Below are 18,308 nucleotides of genomic sequence, written 5' to 3'. Positions count from 1 at the left end.
GAGACAGCCAATGGGGGGGAAGAGGGTTAGGGCGAAGTTGTGGAGAGGAAGGGGGAATGAGGGAAATTGGATAGAGTGTTAGGAAAATGAAGGTTGGGGAGGGAAGGGGGATCACAGGAAAAAGACATACATACACATGCTCCTATCTGACACAACGCAAGTTCACTTCTAGCGTACTACTGAACGAATTCCACACTTGCCCCTCCTTAGTCAAGGGAACCTGAATCCCGGGGAGCACAACCTTACTTAATTATGGCTGTGACTGAGCATAGTAATACCCAACAAGTTAAACAAATATGCCAACATAACCACACAAAAAGCACATTTAGTAAGCACAAGTAACAAGCTTGTTTATTAGTGTTTTGAACTTCTTAGCACATAATAGCAGCACAAACAACATGGAATTACAGACACATGGAAATGGTAATGGCTGTCAGTTCCCACAGCAAGCATGAGTAAGATTGCATGGTTGTGAGTTGAAGTGTGGACACACAGTGTTAATAGCTGCAATGTGAGCACAGCATATAGTAAAATAGAAAAGACTGTAAGTTCAGAGAGCCACTTGTTGGAGCGTAATGGTGGCAAGATTGTCTCGCACAGAGGCTACCATCTATTGGCCACCTCGTCAGATCTCCTCCTTCCTCTCTGAGTGGGAGGAAAACGTTTTTTTAAAGGGACGTTATGGCTACAAGTAAAACCGAAAAACCTCAGAACTTTGCCAGTTATGCTAAGCTAAGCAACCACAACTTGGGCACCAATGTGCACTGCTAAGACTAACACCAAGGACATCAAAGATGACATCACAAATGTCATTGATGACATCACATATGAAATTATTTTTGATGAAAAGTTCCTACAAGGGGTTGTGTTTATAATGTTAGTAACAAGATGTCAGGGGTGTTCGGGAGACCTATTATGAACTACTTAATCTATTAAAGAATGTACTCATCGAAACAAAACATTATATTGGAATGTTATTGTTAATACAGGAACCTAATCAAACATAAACGTAGCCAATGGCTGCAGCATGCACCATAGAAGTACACTATTTGTAATCTTGTCATTTTGGATAGTAAAATAATGAATGCAACCTTATATCAGAGTTTTGAGTAATATTAAACATGTAATAAATTCAAGACTCACTACACACTTGTGCTGGTACAAACAATACATATGAAGACTCACAATGCATATAAATCAGAGGCACATGCAGAGAAACTAAAATAAGGAAGAAAGAAACAGCATCACCAGAAAAGTTAACAGCATTAACGTTTATCTTCATGTATACAAATGAATTGTATGTTTGATGCCTGCTTATTGCCCCCATGTATGTGCACCATGAGCCGAGACAAAACCCTAAGGAAAGTACTTTAAGAACATACAAGGTTAACATCTAGATACATAGCCCTTTTTGAATTTTAATATTCTGTCTGTCAGTGAACAAAACCACCTGGCCTAGATATGTCAACATGTCACCTGGCCCAGATATGTGATATCATCAGTGATGTCATTAATGACATTTGTGATGTCATCTTTGATGTCCTGAGTGTTAGTCTTAGCAGTGCACGGTGGTGGCGTGAGTTGTGGTTGCTTAGTTTACCATAACTGCCAAATTCATGAGGTTTTTCACTTTTACCTGTTATGATAAAGTCCATTTTACAAAGTGTTTTCAGTGAATTTCATAGGTTTTTATTAGTGCAACTTAACCATAACGTCCCCTTAACAAAGTTTCTTCAGTGAATTTCATGGGTTTTTACCAGTGCATGGTAATTTCCTACAAATTACTAATATCATACTTACCCCAATAAAGCAACAGTGTTGTCCAATTTCCAAAGTTTCACCTTAAAACTCTGCCATTTCCCACATTGTAGCATCATTTTTAACTCTTCTATACACTTTTAACAACTTTTTCCACTGTTTTTGAGTTCATCAACATCTGCAATTTCTGACGTCATCGCAGACTTTCCGGACAGTCCCACGTGACCTTGCGCACGGATTGATGACGTGTCTGTGAATGCATCTGCACTTTGCGATCGGATCCATGCTTCGCGAACAGTTCGGAACTGCATTTTCTACTGATCTAGAAACTTTCAACCTCATAATTTACCCATGCAAAGCTCCTACACCTATTTTTACTCATTAACCATTAACAATCTAGTACAGAGCACACACTTGCAAGAATTATAGCAAAACTGCAATTTATCTTAAAGATGGCATCAGCTATTGCCATCCCTCCTTCCTACGAGCCACCACCACCAGATGGAGGATCTACACAACAAAAAAAGCACAGTACTTCCAAAGAAAGTGAAGAGGACGAAGAAGATGTGGGAGAGGAAGTGCCTACCAACAGCACCCAGAGAGAATTGTGGGTGTGGCAGTTCTCTGCCACTGTTGGGAGTGTACCAAATACTAACGCTACTAAAGTGAAATTCACTGACTCAGTCGCGGACTACCTGGTCCTACAGGACCATTTCCATGCGCTGCCACACTCAATCCAACAACTGCAATGCTCTTAGAAAGGTTGTTCCTTTCTTAGCAGGTAGTAGGCTGTCTTCCTCCACCTCATCTTCAACAACCAGTACTGTAGCCACACAGCCTACTTCTGTGGGACACAAAATTTCACCAGCTACCTTGCAAGCAATAAAAGAGGCGGTTGATCCATATCTTTTGAAGACAACAGTACTCTGTATATACTGCAACACACCACTCTGCAGGGGGTGAGCAATTTCGAAGTGCTTTTGAAGCTGTAATCAAGGAGCATGAGAAACACTGCCCCCCTACATTAGATGTAAAACATGCACAACCTCTTCCTCTGTCCACCTGTCCCTCCATATTAGTGCTTGGTTCCTCTTCCCTCATTTCCCTCCCCACCTTTCTTTCTAACCTCTCCTGCAATTTTTTTTTAAAACAACAAGAAAAGGTTTATTTAAGAACCACCTTTCACAGTTAAAAATTAGAACACAAACAAATCTTTTAGACTCCATCTACTTTACATTTTGCAGTAAAGTATATAGACTCAATAAAATGTTCCAACATTTCCATTAGCATTTTGTGTTATGCTAAGGGGAATAATGTGTTCATCCCCCATTCCAGGCACTGGAATGGGGGATAATGGGCAAGCAGCCCAAGTTATCGGCCCAAGTGAAGCGAGGGCGTATAACGAGGGTTCCGGACCGTTATCCCAGTTACAGCCCCTGCAACATGGGATGAAGGCCATTAGAACCCCGGTTTGCCAAAGCAGTAACCCAGGGAGCTAAAAAAAATATTTTCCTTCCTATAGCAGGATGCGCACCGCGTCCCACCGTAGGAAGGAAAATCATTTTCCAAGATGGCCACCATGGAAAGGGAAGGCGGGGCTCCATACAGAGCCACTCTTGCCTTTCCATGGTGGCCTGCAGAAGGCGAAGAGAGAACCCTATGACCACATTAAGCTTCCACACACCAACTGCCACTTAGCAATCTTTTGCAAATCATTTCCATCTACATTTCCCATAATTATCCCAAAAAACTACACAGTGCTCCTATAAATGCACATATGCATTGTGCAATGGGAGAAGTGCATAAATAGAAGGGGCAGTACGGATGGGGAAGTGCTCATGAGAACCCAGGAGGGAAATGCCAAGGTATGTCAAGGTGGGACGCCACTGGGTAACTACTGGAGCAGAGGAGTTCCAAGGGTGAGACGCATCTTAACCATAACATCCCTTTAACAACGTTTTTTCTGTTAATTTAATAGATTTTTACAAGTGAAAATGCTTCATGGTGTTCCATCACTGTATATAAGTTATTAATAATTCCTATTTTCACATATATGAAAGAACTATAAAGCTCCTCTAAGAAACATATTTTTTGCAACACATACTTATGTCTGTTGTTGTCAGCAGTCCATGCTGTGGATGGAAATCATCGTTCAATTGCCTACGGCATAAGGCTCCACCATGACCCCAGCCAAACAAAACCACCCCTATGATTCACTGCACCTACTGTGCATCCTAGTTCAGTGTCTACTATACCATAATAATGTAACCAATGGCCAGTGCTTATGGCTTGCAGCCATGGCCAGTCTCCATGGGGCATAGGCGTGGGCCATGCTGATTCCCCAATAAGCAAATCAGAGTAAACTTTTGCATTTGCCGAGGAACAGGCCCACTACCCAGACAACAAATATATATTACTAGTTTTTCTACTTACATTCTTACACTTTAGAAAAATAAAATACAAGACATGTTTCCAAAAACATGCCTGATGGTACTTGCTAATGCTCGTCACACAGGTTTGTTGTAAAATAGTCCACCACTTCAGGCTGCAACCACAAGCAGAATATGTTTTTTTTTCCCTTTCAAACCTACCGCTTCGGCTATGCCGCATGCCCCAATAAGAAAATTACACTACACATTTCTACTTGGTGATGGCCAGGCCCATTGCCCAGACACCCACGGTATTTCACTGTGTGGTGTACTTACTATTTATACTTTAAAAAAAGAAAAAACACAGGACATATTTGCAAAACCATATTTTTCAGTTCTTGCTGATCCTCCTCGTACATATTTGCTACAATCCCATCCAGCCCTTGAACCTGTACATGCAAGCACATTTGTTTTCCCTTTCAAATCTATCCCGATTTCGAAAAACTTTACCACATAGCCGGTCCTTGGTGGATATAGACACTTCAACCCCATTGGTCGTCCCTCATGGTCATTGCCAGTAGCCAGAATGTCCAGGTCATGACCTTATGCCATGACCCGGAGAATCTGGCCGCTACCCATGGCCACAGGCTATACCTCAGTCACCAAAGGTATATCACTATTTTTTGTACCTACATTATGACACTTGTCAAAAAATAAAACACGAACACATAGGCAAAACCGTACTTTCAGGTCCTTGCCAATGCTCCTTACACGAGTTTGGTAGGTATGTTGGTAATCTTTATTTGTATAGCACCTATACACAAGGCAAGTGTGTCAAAGCGCTCAAGGAGGGAGGGAACAAGGGGAAAAAACAACAGTCATTCATAGGCCTTGAATTTCTGAACAATACAAGTCTGCACAGGCAGAGTAAGTACACATAACAACAGTGTAGATGACTGCAAATAGGTCTGACAGCGATTCTGCAGTTTTTCCAAGTGCATGGAGGTACCACCATGCAAGGCGTGGAGATAGAGAAGATAGAGGGACAGTCTTCAATGCATGGTGCATTCAGATCGTGCAAGTGTACAGACGGTACAGGAGAGGGGCGGGGGTTTGGGAAATCAAATTGCACCCAATTAGTCAGTGACTGGGTGGGTGCTGAGAGAGTGCCATTCTTGTGGGTCATTGACCAAGTGCAGTAGCAATGAGGAAAGTGCAGGCCCGGAGGCAACTGCGAGAGGAATGGCGAGGGTGCCAGGGACCTGTGAGACTGAAGTACACCCAGCAGCCATTCGGCAAGCTGTGTGGAAAAGGAGGGAGAGAGGGATGGAAGCAGAGAAAGAAGTTAGCACGGTAGACAGAGAGAGAAAGAAGAGGAGAAGAGGAATGTATTAAGGAGTTTCTGGAATTTAAGGAGATCAGGCTCAAGATGGAGGGCGCCCCCTGCTGAGGATAGAGATATCCCTCCAAATCTCTGCTTGGAGAACTGGCTTACTCGCAGAAGGTTGGAGGTGGATGAGCGGAGGGCTTGGGTGTGACAGTATTTAGGTAGGCATTGTTGCAGATAGGTAGGTCCCAGGCCTCAGAAAGCCTTGTGGACAATGCAGAGGGTCTTGAACTTGATCCTGGCAGCCACAGAGAGCCAGTGTATGGATTTCAGCGCCTGAGAGATGCGGTCCCTCAGCTTGAGGCCAAGGATAAGTCTTGGGATTCTGTTCTGGATGAGTTGCAGAGGGCACAAAGCAGAGGCAGGGAGGTTGAGAAAGAGGCTGTTGCAGTAGTCCAGCCTAGAGAGAACCAGGGCTCCGGAGACAGTGAGCCACTGGGGGAAGGTGAGAAAAGGAAGAGTACATCTGAGGAGGTGCAGCTGGTAGTTGGACTTTTTAGAGATGTCTGAGATGTGAGTGGAGAAGGAGTGAGTAGAATTGAAGATGACCCAGAGATTTTTTGCCTCGCAGGTGGGTGCGGGCGCATGGCCAAGGGAGGCCGGCCAGAGTGATAGTGGGAAAGCAGGAGCCCCAATGCGAATGATCTCAATCGAGAAAAAAAACCTAAGTTCCACTTCTAAAAAGAAGGAGGTTAACCACGCCAGAGCCTGACCTCTGATTCCCAGGGTGTCACGGAGACATGCTTTCAGGATGTTGTGGCTTACTGTGTGAAAGGCAAAGGAGAGGTCAAGAAGAATGAGAAAAGAGGGAGTGTTAGTGTCAAGATTTGAGAGCAGGTCTTCATGGGTGTTCAGAAGAGCAGTTTCCATGCCTATGAATGCTCCAAAGCTAGACTGATGGTTGTGGAGCCAACCAGCAGATTCAGTGTGGAGGGTGAGCTGAGAGATAACCAGCTTCTCCAGGAGTTTGCCCAGGAAAGGGGTGATAGAGATGGGGTGTTAGATTGCCGGAATGGAGGGGTCAGCACAGGGTTTCTTACACAGAGGGTGCACAATAGAGTACTTAAAACTATGATTGTGCAGAAGTAGGAGACCCAACACGAAATTCAATAGGCGAAATCACAAAAACACATATAAGACATATATTTCTTGTGCATAGAGGAAAACAAACATGTAAAAATACAAATACAAAATACCTTCTCTCAATTCTAACTTCTCACATGCATGCATTCATACAGTGCCCAAAATTGGAACCTTATGGTATAAAATATACCAAGTAAAATCGGTATAGTGAATAATATAGTGATCAAATGAGAGTACAACTGGTCTTGCTCTATAAAATAAAAAAGGAATCAAATGTCCTAAGGTCCTGCTCACATGGCATGGACTGTCCTCAGTAGCCCTGCCCGGCAGTGCTTAAAGGGCATGGCCTATATCATTGCTCTGGGGGTACTGCACAGCGGGCATGGCTGATGTGCGCTTCCCTTCTTATTGTGCCCCGTTGCAAGCCTTGGGCTACATGTGTCTACGTCACACAGGCACAGCCATTCGTCATTCCCATCCATTTGGATGATGGCAAAGGGCATAGACTTGCTCCCAACACAACCAAGCAGGGACGATTGTGGATATACTCTCTGATTACTGAGCCTGTCACATGGTCTGCTGGCAAGCACCTCTGTGGACCTCTTGCAAGCAGAACTCCCAGAGCATGTCGGGAACCATGCCCTGCTATTTCAGTGCTTGGGCGTGGCAGGAACCATGCATCAGTTCAGCACCCCTGTGCTTGGGTCCGGCATGAGGTCATGCCCTGTGAGTGCTGTACAGTCCAGACATAGCATCACTATCGACAATATCCACGAAGGACGACCTGTTGGTACTACATCCTGCCTTCAGTCTCAAGCCCCCAAGACATTGCTAATGCCATCAGTGATGCTGGTAAGGTAATTCATAGAAGCTCTCAGTTATTTATTTATTTCAGCGCAAAAAACCCCGAGGCATCTAGGTAAAGCCTCACCTCAAGGAGCGGGAGGATACATCAGGTGTACAGGAGAGTGCAAAAAGAGCATTTGTGTAAAAGCACAAACTGGTAAAGCCTCACGTCATGGTACAGAGCTACATCAGGTGTACAAGAGAGTGTAATAACAGCATTTGTGTAAATGCACAATCTGGTAAAGCCTCATCTCATGGTACGGGGGCTACATCAGGTGTACAGGAGAGTGTAATAAGAGCATTTGTGTAAATGCACAATCTGGTAAAGCATTACAAGATGGTACTGTGGGCTACATCAGGTGTACAAGAGGGTGTATGAACATTTGTGTAAATGCACAATCTGGTAAAGCCTCACCGCATGGTACGTGGGAGCTACATCAGGTGTACAAAATAGTGTAATAAGAGCATGTGTGTAAATGCACAATCTGGTAAAACCTCACCTCATAGTATGGGGGTAACATCAGTTGTACAAGATGGTGTAAGAACATGTGTGTAAATTCGCAATCTGGTAAAGCCTCACCTCATGGTATGGGGCCAACATCAGTTGTACAAGAAGGTGTAAGAACATGTGTGTAAATGCACAATCTGGTAAAGCCTCACCTAATGGTACTGGGCTAAATCAGGTGTACATGAGAGTGTAATAAGAACATTTGTGTAAAAGCACAATCTGGTAAAGCCTCACCTCGTGGTAGAGGGGCAGCATCAGGTGGACAAGAGGGTGTAAGAACATTTTTGTAAATGCACAGTGTCGGAAACCCTCACCTCATGGCACGGGGCTAGATCAGGTGTATATGAGAACGTGATAAGAACATTTGTGTAAAAGCACAATCTGGTAAAGCCTCACCTCATGGTAGAGGGGGCAGCATCAGGTGTACAAGAGGGTGTAAGAACATGTGTGTAAATGCACAGTTTCGTAAAGCCTCACCTCATGGCACGGGGCTACATCACTTGTATATGATTTGATTTGATTTGATTTTTTTACATTTATAAAGCGCACCAAACGAAATGAACCGTATATTGGCGCAGATGACACAACTAAAGGTAGATAAAAAAATAGAGAAAGATCCCAGATGAAATAGGACCATCTACCTAAAAAGGAAAGTCTTCAGTGCCTGGCGAAATTGAAGAAGTGAGCTCATAGTTCTTAATGATAGCGGCAGAGAATTCCACAACCTGGGACCAAAGACGGAGAATCTTCTGTCACCTCTGGTTCTAAAAACCAAGTGAGGGATAGTAAGGAGATGTCCGTCACAAGATCGCAGTTGTCCCATACGTTGATATGGCTGTATTACCTCTTGTAAATACAGCGGAGCAATGCCATTAACACATTTATAGACAGTACAAGCTGTCTTGAATTTGATACAATCATCGCCTGATAGCCAATGCAGCTTCCGGCAAAAAGGTGAAACATGATCAGTTTTCCTATACCTAAATATTAGTCTGATGGCTGCATTTTGTGCCCTCTGAAGCCGCTGAAGCTGTTTGGTAGGAACACTCAACAATTGACTATTGCATATGAGAACGTAATAAGAACATTCGTGTAAAAGCACAATCTGGTAAAGCCTCACCTCATGGTAAAGGGGCTACACCAGGTGTACAAGAGGGTGTAAGAACATTTGTGTAAATACATAATCTGGTAAAGCCTCACCTCATGGTAGAGAGGGCAGCATCAGGTGTACAAGAGGGTGTAAGAACATTTGTGTAAAGGCACAGTTTCGTAAAGCCTCACTTCATGGCACCGGTCTACATCAGGTGTATATGAGAGCGAAATATGAACATTTGTGTAAAAGCACAATCTGGTAAAGCCTCACCTCATGGTGCAGGGGCTACACCAGGTGTACAAGAGGGTGTAAGAACATTTGTGTAAATACATAATCTGGTAAAGACTCACCTCATGGTAGAGGGGGCAGCATCAGGTGTACAAGAGGGTGTAAGAACATTTGTGTAAAGGCACAGTTTCGTAAAGCCTCACTTCATGGCACGGGGCTACATCAGGTGTATATGAGAGCGTAATAAGAACATTTGTGTAAAAGCACAATCTGGTAAAGCCTCACCTCATGGAACAGGGGCTACACCAGGTGTACAAGAGGGTGTAAGAACATTTCTTTAAATGCACAATCTGGTAAAGCCTCACCTCATGGCACAGAGCTACATCAGGTGTATATGAGAACGTAATAAGAACATTTGTGTAAAAGCACAATCTGGTAAAGCCTCACTTCATGGCACGGGGCTACACCAGCTGTACAAGAGGGTGTAAGAACATTTGTGTAAATGCACAGTTTCGTAAAGCCTCACTTCATGGCACGGGGCTACATCAGGTGTACATGAGAGCGTAATAAGAACAATTGTGTAAATGCACAATCTGGTAAACCCTCACCTCATGGTAGAGGGGGCAGCATCAGGTGTACAAGAGGGTGTAAGAACATTTGTGCAAATGCACAATCTGGTAAAGCCTCACCTCATGGTAGAGGGGGCAGCATCAGGTGTAAAAGAGGGTGTAAGAACATTTGTGCAAATGCACAATCTGGTAAAGCCTCACCTCATGGTAGAGGGGGCAGCATCAGGGGTACAAGAGGGTGTAAGAACATTTGTGCAAATGCACAATCTGGTAAAGATTCACCTCATGGTAGAGGGGCAGCATCAGGTGTACAAGAGGGTGTAAGAACATTTGTGTAAATGCACAGTTTGGTAAAGCCTCACCTCATGGTACGTGGGGGCTACACAGGTACACAGGTACCTGCATGCAACCCGTAGTAACAATTGCGATTTCTGACTCAGCCCATCTTATTTTCAAGTTTTATAAATTGAGTACCTTTGCAATGTATAATAATTACACATATTGTTATTATACCAATTAGAAGTTAGAGAAATCTGTCACGATGCACTAAATATAAAGTAAACATTGCATTATCCTTTTGTTTGGAATGCCATCTGTGATCCTATGTGTAAGCACATGAGCAGCGCCTGGCGAGGGAAGGTTTGTTTCTTTTGCTAGCTATAAATACAGACTTTAAGTGACTTTTAGGTTTTTAGCCAGCATGTCCAATCAGCTAAAGTTTTGTTCTCGGGCTGTTATTAACATAGCTAAATGTCTAATCTAATTAAAGAATCATAATTTATTTTAAATAAAAGTTTTCAGTTAATTTTGGGAGTTTTGTGATGATATTGTTCACCCCTCTAACCCTAGCCACAGTGTCAGCAGGCCACAGCCGGCTGTCCTTTACTGGCACAGTACTACTATGCCCAGTGCAGCCAGCCATGGCTTCTTGGCACGCAACCCCTTCATGCACTTCCCTACTGCACCTGTCCCAGGAAATGCTCTGTCGCCATGGCCCAAATGCAGAATTCCTGCCACACTGCCCTTGGACGCACTAACTCAGCTGCCAGAATGTGCAGTTGCGCCATGCCGCGGCACACTATAACACTGCCTGCATGAAGCGCAAGGCACCGGCAGAGCATGGAGTACGGCCTCACCCTGTGGGTAATGTTCCAAGGGCATATTGCAGGGCATTCCTTAGGTTTCTTCCCCATCTCTGCCCTCCTGTGGGGCATGGAGCCAGTAACGAATGCCCCAGGATCATTTCCTGTCTCCTCGCTACCTGCAGGGAATGGCATTGACCCTGCCCAGGGAGTGCTGCCCTGGCATGTGGTATCTGCTGGGTAGTACTCCCAGGTTGAGACCTACAGCAATGCCCTTGGAACAGTAATGCCTGCACTACTCATAGCTATGCTCTTGTAGAGAAACCCCTTAGATGCTCACACCAGAAAAAATACAACCCACTAGGGAAAAAGGCCCAATACACCTCTTGCAGGAATAACATGCTTTATTTTCATACAAAAGGAAAAAGCACCCACAAAGAAATCTGCTGCCGTGGAGCGTTCTGTCAAAATCCACATGAGCAGTACATTAAAAAGGTACCCAGCCTCATCGGTGACATCATCACATACAGTAAAAACCCACGCTGCTGGTTGGTGAGACCCTACACATGGTCTGGGGCCCACTCCCAGCAAGGTCCATAAGAACAAGGCCGTCGCCTGTTCTTTGCCTGTTCGTGCCACCTCTGCCGCCCGCCTGCGAGACCCCTTGGCCCTGCGCCTGAATAACTCTAAGGTAACTCTAACGCCGCCGCTTGCCAACTACCTGCTGTGCATCCCCAGCCACTTCAACTTGTACTATACTGAACTCGGTGCCTACAGACTCCTCGCATCCTATTCCACCCATTAACTGATGCCTATAAACTGTGTTGCCTCTTACAACCATGCAATATTTTTTGTGCTCCACCCACACTGCCCTTTTCGAGCCGAGCTGCTTTCTAAGGTATCTTAGCCATAACGCTAGCCATAACGCTAGATTTTGAACTTAGTTATCACGTTATGCATACCAGTCATGCTATTTCATATCGTCGCTCCACTCATTCTAGTTATTATATAATGTACTTAGCTAAATTGCATCACTTGAATCTAGCTGTTGCCCTATGCCCTGTAGCCAAAATGTCACATTTCTAATCTAGCTGTTGATTCAGGTACTGCAGGCCCTTTTTCCTATTTTTTGTTTCCCATTATTGTAGGTGCTACTAAATGTACTCTTAGTCATTCTGCCATATTTCAAATCTAGCATGTGTCCACTCACCACCATTCTGATGGCCTACTTCCTGATTAGCCTAAACACTGCACTACCACCCAAGACGGCCCCACACTTACCTAACACGCCAGCTCCAATCAGACCTAATATCCATGCACCATACCTAGATATAAGTGATCCTCAGCTACTACTACCTACCAGCCTCCCTCGTACCACCATAGACAGGATCCTAGGATTTAGAGCTAGACTAGCCTAAATTTATGAGCCCCCTGCCCGCTCAATGCCCACCACACAGAACTCTAGAACGCTCCGACCTAATTCCCCTACTAAAATTCTCCATTTACCCCAAAACCGCAACCTCACACTCCCTCATAACTCCTTCAACCAGGGCACCCCTGAACCCACTCAGGACAAGCACCACACCACTACTTCAGAAAACACAGCTTCTACCCTCAACAATAGAGCTAACCCCAAAATCAAGGGCACCTTGATCAACGCCAGATCACTAGTAGCACATGCCATAGAAATTGCAGATTTAATCCTTACAGAAGACCTTGACTTCTTGGCCATCACGAGACCTGCTACACCCAGCAGCAGGCCCTATGCTTATGCTGGCAGTCCCAGATAACTACTCTACCATGAGACAAGACCGCCCTAATTCTAGAGGTGGGGGTGTCGCTATTATCCATAAGTGCAGCCTTACCATGAGACTAGCCACTTCTACCGATGGCCTCTCATGCAAAACCTTAGCAGTAAAAATTCCTCTCACAAACTCCCAAACCCTCAATATCTACGTGTTCTATTGTCCGCCTGGCCCTATTGGCTCTTTCGATGAAGACCTCAACTCTCTTTTATCCAGCAACCTCAAAAGTTCCACTCAAGCCCTCACCCTGGGAGACTTTAACTTGGGCTACAATGACCTGGAAGACCACAGCGCTAGTTCTATAGCTAACACTCTCACTGAACTAGGCTTCCCACAAAGACGCACGCACCCACGCACTCAAAAGGCCGAACACTTGACTGGATGGCCGACCACAACTGCCTAGCGAATATCACAAATATTTCACCACTAGCCTGGACCGACCACCACCTGGTATCGTTCACACTCTCTACTGACAGACCACCGCCTACGCGTACCATCAGGGCCCCACCCACGCTTACTAGAAACAAGAAGAACATGACAGCTGAAAGACTCATCCCGAACCTACTTCCCACACTCACACTTCCTGACAACCTGGACCCAGAGTCCTTGGTTGAAGAATATAACAAGATCTTGACTACCTCGCTGGACCGTATTAACCATTTTAAACTCAGATCAAGCAAACCGAAATGTCACCTCAGCAAATGGTACACACCATTCCTTAAAAAACTAAGGCAGCAAAAAGAAACTGTGAGGCTACTTGGAAAAAATCCCCCTCAGCTGCAAATAAAATCAAACTTTCCAAATTAGCTGCACTTTATAAAAATGGAATGTACCTGGCCAAACGAGCCTCCTTTGATTCCCGCATATCCCAATCAAAATCCAACATAAAAAACTCTTCTGCATCCTCAAAGAAATAGAAACCCCCATAGCACCCCCTGACACCTGTGCCAAAGATAAAAACTGGTGTTCAGAAATTCAAAAAGCCTTAGCAAATAAGATTGCGACCCTTCAAAGCAAAATCTCCAGCAAAAGAGCTTCCTTGAATGACACTCTCCCTTCTAAAACACTGGACAAGCTCATGCCTACAGATCTCACCTGTTTCCAGTTTTCCAAAGTCAATACACTTGAAGTTGAAAAAATCATTCTGACTTTGAAACCTTCCAATTGCCAGGGAGATCTATGCCCAGCACAGCTCATTAAAGACGCTGCCCGCGACCTCTCCCCCTTCATTAAAAAATTGATTAATGCCTCCTTCGACACCGGCTCCATCCCCACTAACCTAAAGCAATCCTGGTTACTTCCACTTCTGAAAAAACGCACTCTGGACCCGGCCATACCCACAAACTACCGACCCATAACGACCGTTCCCTTTCTACTAAAAATTCTGGGCAAGGTTGACTATGTCCAAATACAGAAGCACCTGGAAGATCATAACCTCTTAGGTTCCAGACAATCGGGGTTCCGTCCCCTACACAGGACTGAAACGGCACTCATTGACCTGAAGGCGCAGATCGACTCGCTCAAAGAAAATGGGCAAGCTGCCCTACTCCTCCTCCTCGACTTATCTGCAGCTTTCGATCTGGTTCATCACTCTGTCCTATGCTCACACCTCCACACCTCAGCTCACTTCTCCGCCGAAGCCATCACCTGGATTACCTCCTTCCTTAACGGCAGGACCATGAGGGTTTTCTCTCCTACTGCGGCAGCAGACCCCATACCCATCACCTGCGGCATACCTCAGGGTTCCTGCGTCTCCCCTACACTCTAAAACATATTTACCAAGCCCCTTTTCGATGATCTGGATCATCTGGGTATCACCTACACTAACTATGCAGATGATACTCAGATCTTCCTTCCGCTTTCTGGAGATTATGGAAAGGATTTGCCCTTGCTAAATAGGGTGTACATCATCATCCAGGCATGGATGGCCACTCATGGACAATGCCTGAATGATGATAAAACAGAACTCATCATCCTAGGCACCTCATTCAGCCTAAAGAAACTCGGCCCGGCCTATAACTCCTTCATGATCGATGGGAACAACATTAAAGTCGGTCAGGAGGTCAAAACATTGGGCTTCCATTTAGATTCCAATTTCTCCTTCAAAAGACAAGTGAGCTCCTTGGCATCCTCCACTGCCTACACGTGTAAATTAATCCGTGCAGCCAAACCTTTCTTGTCAGACTCCAGCTGCCTCACACTCGCCAGAGCCCTCATATTGTCTCGCCTTGACTATTGCAACGCCCTTTACCTGGGATCCTCCAAGGCCACCACCTATAAACTGCAAACTTTACAGAACAACACTCTTTGAGCAGCTCTAGGCATCTCCAGAAGAGAACATATTACAGGATTTAGCCTACAGAACAACTGGCTCTCCACCAGAGATAGAATTCTCTTAAAAACAGCATCCCACACCCGTAGGTCTCTCAATAATGCAGCCCCCACCTACCTGATTAATAGATTCCACAGACAGTCTTCCTCAAGACCTGTTATAAGCGCCTACAAATACTGCTTATCTGTCCCCAATACAAACGTGCCACCATTGGGGGCAACAGCTTCCCGGTGAAGCAGCCAAACTCTGGAACTCCCTACCTCCCAATCTCAGAATGGACCTGCCCTTTCAGAGCTTCCGTGCCAAGGTAATCTCATGGCTGAAACAGGATACTCACCAAGACAATTAAATCCCTGCGCTACCTGCACACACTGTAACCACGTGTGCCCTCTTGCTCCATATATATATCGGCCTGTTGGCCCCACTGCTACTTTGTAAATAATCTTGTTGTATCTCTTTTCTGATTATGTATTATCTATGTGTACTGTAACTAAGCTTCGAAAATTCTTGTAAAGGCTGTGCCCTGATACCTCCGGGTACACTCGCGCCTTATAAATAATAAAACAAACAAACAAACATAGGTCACCTGCTACATAGGGGATGCCAGGCCATTGGTCCCAGCCCCGTCTGTATATCTTCTTCCACGTGGGCGATGTTGCCGTCATCATGGATTAGCAGACGGGCAAGTAACAATTATATTGCTGACTAAGAAAAACACATCTATCTCTATGTAGCATTGCACCTGGTACGAACAGACAGGGGCCTCAGAGAAAGCCGAGATCACACTTCACTTGCTCCCAGACAGGCCGGCATTTCTCCAAGGTCTCCCACCCTTGTTTTGGGCTATAATTTCATCCCACCCTGCACCTTGCAACACAAATCACATGACCTAGAAGTGACAGCAAGAAGGCCAGGCTTTCTGATCTTTTGATCGATCGCGGGTCCAGAGGTTTATAGTCAGGGGTCTGGGGTTACCTGGTACACTGGAATTCAGGGGTCCCAAAGCCAGGGCCTTTGGGTGCTATAAGTTAGGATTGGAACTGGTTGGGGCTGGAGACCTGTGCCCTCCTTCTCATGGGATCTCACTGTTCACAAGCCCTCTGCCCTCCTCCCATGGCCTTGCAGGGCACATTCTTCATAGGGCATGAAGGCTGGCAACATTTAAGGACAATTAAGGGTTTTATGGAACTGTGTAGCTCTGGGCTTTCTCATCAGTGTTTGGGATACAACCTATTCCTTTGCTAATGTTTGCGGATTAGGCCTGGGGTGCTGACTGCCGCACCACCTTTAAGTTTTGTGCCACAACATCACTACTAGTATCTAAGATGTCTACTATTCCCTACACCTACAGAATATGCAATAATATGATCGTGTAGAAGCCTGTAAGGGCATCCCCTCCCCTGGTCTCTTACATTACTGATGATGCCTTTTGCATTATTCTAAAGCGCCCGGGTGTGCGGGAAGATTGTGTCCCCTTCCCAACACTCTACAGGGAAGAAGGACTGCAGTCATTCCCTGGTTGAAGGGTATGGCCGATGGCCTAACGGTTTCCAATACCAGTGCTGAACGCAAGCCATGGTTGCCGACCCACCCTATAGTTTGCAGGTCCCTGCCTGGTACTGGTTCTCCTTTTTTATCTGAAGACCTTACGTGAGGTCTGCCTGCATGCACAACACTGTCTCCCGGGTATTGGGGCCTGCCTGTGGTCTCCTGAAACTGGAAGCCAAATATGAGGATTGCTTTCCTAAAGAAGGGCAGCCCTGGAGTTCTCTTAGGTCAGTGCATGCCAAATTTGGCATCATCTTGCCACCGACAAGGTTTTGCCGGATGGGGTTCACAGCCCACATAACCAAGATGGATCCCAAACTCATAAGTATTTCATCTGCCAATCACATCCCTACATGTCACTCCTAACATGCATGCACCCACCAACAAAATATATGTAATGAAAGATCATGGTCCTGATTTGGTCTTGACCCATCCACTGGTGTTTCAACTACAGAGAAGTGAAAGAATTCCCTATTCATTTATGTATGTATTTGTTTGTTTACTCATAGCCAGATCAGCTTTGCATATACATACATACAGATTCACAAAGTTCCATAAAAACATCAAATTACATAACATCACATTTCATATGGGGCAAATTTGTCTGTCAATATAAAATCCCCCTGGATACTTCACCTAAAATGTGATTAAATCTGAAATAAAATTTGACCATAAAATATATAAAATGTATGTCATTGCCTTCCATAAACATCTTCCACATGAGACTCTTATCAGCACAATTTGTTATATTATTGTATGATTTTACATGTTTATCTCTAATCTCATTTAAACTCGCACAGTGCATCCTAATATGTGCTAATGATGCTATCTCCATGTCACCATACAGGCGACGCATGCTGTGTGATCTAACAAGGCCAATTGTTGCGCCCTCAATCTCTAGAACATGACTAATATTGATTTTCTTTTTTGTTATTGTTTTGGCTGCAAGTAGCAACCCTTCAATTTTAAAACGACTACAGTAATACAAAAATACAGAAAAGTTTTGGTCATTTCACTATAGTCAAATCACAAATTCAAGTAAGGAAATCATTTACATACAATATTATTTAAAATAATAGCAGATAATATACTACAACTTCATTTGAAAAATAGGGCAACCCTCCGTCTATATCTTATTTCAGATCAAGTTCATTTGAGAACCCAATTGTAGCCAGTTGGATAGACATATGCCTTGCACCAAATATCAATATCCAGAGCTCCTCATTTTCCATTGATAAATCAAAGTAACATGAGAAATACTTATAACGAAGTACATACAATACAGGACAGTAAACAACAATGTGTTTCAGAGTCTCTGGACTTTTAGAACAATTGCAAAATCGACAGATATTCTCAGTAGGGCCTAACACCTGGCGTCTGCACAGGATATCTTTTGTAATCCATAAATTTAAACAAAGTTGTATATAGTTCTTTCTAAATTTATGTGATGGGTATTTGATTAAATTAGACTCAGTGACTCTATATTTCTTATGACCAAAATGTGCAGGGGTCCAATCTTTATAAAGACGACATGTTTCCTGTGTATTGATCCAATCTGTCTGATAAAGTTTAATATTAGCACGATTTGGATCATTAATTAGTATTTCAAGTGAAATGTCGGCATCAGTGAGAATATCTATCACCATTTTGCGCCATACTTTTGGAAACTGATGATTAGATTGCAATAAATATTGTGCTAA

This window comes from Ambystoma mexicanum, chromosome 9, assembly GCF_040938575.1.
Source record: "Ambystoma mexicanum isolate Mex_15411 chromosome 9, UKY_AmexF1_1, whole genome shotgun sequence".
Classification (NCBI taxonomy): Eukaryota; Metazoa; Chordata; class Amphibia; order Caudata; family Ambystomatidae; genus Ambystoma; species Ambystoma mexicanum.
Note: the sequence above shows the minus strand (reverse complement) of the source record.